The following is a 6000-nucleotide window of genomic DNA, read 5'->3' as shown; positions in this document are numbered from 1 at the left end:
GTAAACTGCTTTAACCCTTCTTTCAAGGACCTCACTGCTCTCTCTGCTAGACCATTTGAAGAAGGATTATAGGGGGCAGGTGTTACATGTTTAATACCATTTTTCCGAAAAAAAATCCTCCATTTCCACAGAAACAAAATAAGGAGCATTGTCTGAGACAATTATGTCTGGCAATCCAAAATTACAAAATGTTTTCCTTAGTAATTCACAAGTTACAGATGATGTGGTGGAAATACACACATGCACATCCAGAAATTTGGTGTATGAATCCACCACCACTAGGTAATATTTATTATCCATAGGTCCCGCATAATCTACATGAAGTCTAGACCAGGGTTTTCCAGTGCATGGCCAAGAAAGTACTGGGGCCTGGGGTTTCTGATAATTCTTAAAGCAAATATGACAATTTTTTGTTACCTCAGCAATATCCTGGTCTATTTTTGGCCACCAAACCCAACTTCTAGCTTCTGCTTTCATAGCATTTATGCCATTATGGCCTACATGCAGCTGTTCCAAAATCTTACATCTCAGTTCCCCAGGCACCACCACTCTATTCCTCCTCTTTCTCATCTACATTAATGACCTTCCAAATGCCTCCCAACACCTCAAACCAATTCTATTTGCTGACGACACAACCTTCATTTACTCCAGTCCTGACCCCCTTGCTCTAAATGCCACAGTAAATACTGAGCTAGAGAAAGTCCATCTTTGGCTAACTGCCAACAAACTCACCCTTAACATTGACAAAACGTTTTATATTCTGTTTGGCAATAAATCCTCTAATCAGATAAATCTCAAAATAAACAATACCCAAATTTGTAACAAATTAGATAGCAAATTCCTTGGCGTTCTCATCGACCACAAGCTGAATTTCCAGGGACACATTCTAAATATATCAAAAAAAGTTTCAAAAACTGTTGGCATTCTTTCTAAGATCAGATATTATGTACCACGCCCTGCCCTGGTGACGCTCTATTACTCCCTCATCTATCCATATCTCAACTATGGTATTTGTGCTTGGGGTTCTACTTCCCAAAATCATTTACGTCCTCTTATTACCCAACACAAAGCTGCTATTAGGACAATATCCAACTCTGGCCCCAGACATCACTCGGTACCCCTACTCAAATCTCTGAATATGTTAGATATTAAGTCACTGCACATTCTCTCTTGTGTATTATACATATATAAAACGCTGAACTGTAATGCCAATCCTGACCTCAAAAGCTTCATTGAAGGTTGTAACAGAACCCATGAGCACCACACCAGAAATAAATACAGTTTTGATATTCCTAGAGTACGACTTAATCAAACTAGAAATGCTCTACAAGTCAAGGGACCCAGAATGTGGAATGACCTTCCCAGCCATGTTAAAGACTGTAACTCTCTCAACCAGTTTAAGATAAAAACGAAGCACTACCTAATAAATTTCCTGTAACCTACTGTAACGGTTCTATTGTTACGTAAAGTATGGTGACAATAAACACAGACACTAAGATACTATATATATGTTTAGAATATCACCTATGCACGTAGTTAATAAGTCAATATTGACTTATTAAATTTGCGAGAACGGGTTGCAGTACGAGAGAAGATTGTTCAAATATGTTACATGCACATCCGGTACATCGTCCACCTTCTTCTACAGAGCCGTCGGTATAGCACTGATACACATCGTTACCCATAACCTGAGTACTTTCAGTGATGCTTTTCAGTGTTAACTGTTTTAATAATGTAGTGTGCACACTATCTTTCTTGGGCGCATTTACAAAATCAACTGATAGATCCCAGTTATCCCATGGAGTAATTGGCTGATTAATCATTAGTTGAGTTGGGTACATATTTAATATTTTGATGGAGTTGGCTACCTTGTAGAATCAATATACATAATCAGATTTCGTTCTTCTTCTATAGACCTCAGGTGAGTGCAGCATATTAAAAAGTTTAGCTTGAAACTTCATGTGTTGTCTAGATCTACTCAATGCCTTCACGCCGAAAACTGTACTAATAGACAAAATTCTCTCACTTATGGTAGGTAATTTTAACTCTGCTCTCATATTAACTATTCTCGTGGACTTTGGAGCCCCAAGGATGAGACGCATAGCTTCATTTTGCAAGGTTATAAGAGATTTTAGCTCTTTGTCAGTATACAGTCTGAGATGTAGAGCATTGTAGTCAATCACAGAGCGTATAAATGATACATAAAACATTCTAGCAAGTCTCACGTTAAGTCCATGATTGACACCAACAAGAACCCGCAAGGGCTTTAATCTCTCCCAAAGTCTCCTCTTGAGAGAAGAAAGGTACCCAGGGTCGTTAATGGGGACACCAAGGTATCTGTAAGACTCTCAGTTCTCAAGTGCTCGCCCATCTATATGATAATTGGCTGGTGGAATACCACATGGAATGAGGGCACGGGTTTTCTGTACAGAGATAAGGAGGCCACATTCCTCAGCTCTAGTAGCAAAAGCGTCGAGCAGAACTTGCATTCTAGGCTCGGTGGCAGCCTGTAAACATATATCATCAGCATAACAAATGACAGTGTCTTCATTATTAGTTGGAAGATCTTTAATAAGTTTATGCATCAGAACGTTGAACAATAAGGGACTGAGGACCCCTCCTTGTGGAGTTCCCAGTTCAAAGTGTTTGCTCTCTGTGCTTTTAACACCATTAAACAAAACATATGCTGTTCGATTAGACAAATAGCCCTTTATCCATTTCACTAATTTTCCTTGTATTCCCAGCTCGGCAAGCTGTTCCAGTATGATTTCTCTGTTTGCTGTATCAAAAGCTGCTGCTAGGTCGATGAAGACTGTTTGAGGGGAAGCTTCAATATGTGCGAGGTATGGTCCTGGCTGCGCCACCAGAGGGTGCAGACGTCGAGCTCTGGCTGTCAGTGGTCGTTTGCCGTTGCTGAGTGGCGGTTGCTGTGGGGGGGTGTGGAGCTCCCGCTGGTCGGGGCCCCACCTGCCAGTATGGACGGGGCTGGTACTAGCCGTATCAGAAGACTAGACACAGTGCGGCTGGATTTTTCTGCTGATGTGGGTTGGCCCGTTGTAGAAGTTGCCCTCCTCGACGTCCTCCGTGTTGACGTCTCCGAGCTCCTGGGCCTAGAGAAGTTGTCGCCCGCCCGTGTTGCGGTGTCGTTCGCCAAGTCAACTGTATACCGGGAGTTTGTGGCCGGCTGGAATGGCCGCACGCTTCCTCTTCCGGATTCGGCTGTGTCTGTGGAGATCTCGGATCCCTGGGGGCCCTTGACGTTTGTGAGTATTCACGGCGTGCCGGTGATCTTCCCCGAGGCGGCCCTCATGGCCTTGTTTACGCGGTTTGGGTCGGTGGTGAAGCACCGGTTCAACACTTTGAGTGCGGGCCGACTGAAGGGGGTCCGACTGGGTTCACGCACGCTTGTCATGCGGCTCACTAGCCCTATACCGTCCAGGGTCTCCTATCGTGGGCTGTCTCTGCGGACTTTCTATCAGGGGCAGACCCGGACGTGTTTCCGGTGTGGTGCTGAGGGCCACGTCGCGGCCGGTTGTGGCGCTCCTCATACAGATGCCCCTTCAGTTTTCCTAGAGGATGATTTTCCTCGCTTATCTGTACGTGTGGACTCCCCGGCGGATTCTCGCTCTGTGCTCGTGCCTGGTGTGGATCCTGCGGCGGTTCCGGATGTCAATACGTCTGGACCGGATGTGTCTGCCCCGCCGGTGAGCTCGGGGGACCTAAGGGCGCCTGTTTCGGACCTTCATCGTTCGATGCCTGTGGAAGTGCATCCGCATCCGGTGACCTCGGGGGATGCTGTAGGGGTGGTGCCCGAGTCTCCTGCTGGAGGCAGTGTGCTTCCCGGGGCTGATGGTGCGGTGGTATGTGTGTCTCCGCCCACGTCTTCTGCCTCGTCGACTCTGGGAGTTTCCTCGTTGACGAGTACCTCTTCTATTCAGCAGGTTCCGTCGCCATCCCTGGATACCTCACGTGTGCTGACATCTTCCCTTCCGCCTGTTGTGTCTCTTCCTTCTCCGACTCCGGTCTCCGTTCCTGTCGATGGTTCTTCTGGGACACCGCTTGTTGGGGGTGACAGCTCCGACGATCAGCAGCCTCTGTTTAAGCGCCGTCGCTCGGCTCGGGGTGCGTCACCTCGCCGGTCGTGGGCAGAGGAGCGGGATGAAATGGAGGATGATGATGTGGCCGACGCTGTGTTGCCTTCTGAGTTGGATGCTGTGCCTCCTGCTGGTGGCTCCCCTCAGTGGGCTGTTGCCCCTGGTAAGAGCGACCTTGTGGTGGTGTTGACGAAGGATGTGAAGCGGGGAGCCTCTGCTCCTGTTCCAGTTGGTGGGGGTTCTAGGGCCCTTGCGGAGACACCCTCCGCGGGTCTCGGTGCGGTTCCTGACACCCAACGGTGTGCACGCCCTAGTGGGCGGGCCAGTGTGCGGCTTGCAGTGCAGTCAGATGTGCTTCCCAGTGTGCGCCCGTGTGCCCAGCGTCCTCGGGGGAAACCTGTCCCTTTTGTCCTCTCGACCGGAGAGGTGCTCGACGGATCTACGGCAACTGTGACTTTTCAGTGTACTGACTCCGTGCGTCCTGTTCCCTGGTGCCCTTCTACCATCTGGGTTCCAAGTGCGCAGTGTTTTGTCTCGGGAGTGCCGAATTCGATGCCTCGGCCTACTGCGACTCCTGGGTGTCCGATTTCTGACGGTCTCCAACTTGTTTGGGAGGCTTATTGTTTGCGGTTTCCTGCTCGGGAGTACCCGGAGAAGTATGAGTGATTGGTTTATTGGTGTGTTTGGTTTCTGTCTGTATTGTGCGTAATGTTTCCCCGGTGCCTGCGTGCACAGGTGGGTGACCTTGTCTGTGCGTGTGGGTGGTGTGGGTATTGTTCTTGCCCCTGCATGGCTTGTTTTCTTGTCTGTTTTGTGCTATGCACTTGATGTGTGTGTTTGTGTTGTGTTTTATGTTATTTATGTCGTGATATTTATTTGTACCATTCTGTTTGTTGGTGTGTGTGGGTGTGTAACCATCCAGTGCCCGTTTCGGGGTTTTCTTGTTGTGCCTTATTTTGTGTGTTTTCTTTCTTGGTTTTTGTTGTGTATGTTTCGTTTGCATCCGTGTTTTCGCACTTTGCTATGTTTGTCCTGTATGTTTGTATGATTTGTTTTCTATTGTCTGGTTTGTGTATTGTGTATTTCTTTTATGAACATCTAATTTTGTATATGTATGCGTGTCTGGTGTATTCTGTGTATGGTTGTTGTGTCTTTCCATGACCGTATGCGTCCGTTTGTTGTATGTCCATTATTATGTTTAATTTTGTATTCGGTCTTTTGTCCCTGGAGTTTCTAGGGTCTTGTACTGCAATGTTCTTTTATGCCTGTGTTTCTACTTATGTTTTGTTATGTTCTTGTTCTTCTGTTCATGCCTTGTATCTTGTGCTATACTTTGTATATTTCTTTTATAAAAAAAAAAAAAAAAAAAAAAAATATGTGCGAGGTACTCAGCAAAACAGTGTTGTGTACTGAACCCAGGCATAAATCCAAACAGTTGAGGTGACAGGTGCCCCTGTATACGATACATGAGTCGGTTAAGAACAATACGTTCAAGCACTTTACAAACACACGATGTTAGAGATATGGGTCTATAATTATCTGAGTGTGGTTTGGGGATGGGAACAATGACACTCTTTGTCCAAGCATCAGGTAATACTCCATCACGTAAACTCATTCTGCACAACACTAATAGTGGATTACCTGGTACGTGTGAGACTAATCTCAGTAGACTGTAAGTAATACCGTCCTCTCCAGGAGCAGTTGATTTTCCCATCTTTAGTGCATGATTTAATTCCCATTCAGTTACATCATTAAGGTCCGACACGTCGATAGCTGTACAGGCAAGATTGATGGTTCGTTGTCTGTTGGGGCGTGTGTCATTAAGTTTGTGCTGTATGTTAATTGGGAGTGAGTCGTAGCTCGATGTTAGTGCCCATTGATCAAGGAGGATGTTTGCTTGTTATAA

The sequence above is a fragment of the Procambarus clarkii genome, chromosome 19 (assembly GCF_040958095.1).
Source record: "Procambarus clarkii isolate CNS0578487 chromosome 19, FALCON_Pclarkii_2.0, whole genome shotgun sequence".
In the NCBI taxonomy this organism is placed as follows: domain Eukaryota; kingdom Metazoa; phylum Arthropoda; class Malacostraca; order Decapoda; family Cambaridae; genus Procambarus; species Procambarus clarkii.
This window is presented reverse-complemented; position numbering follows the sequence as displayed.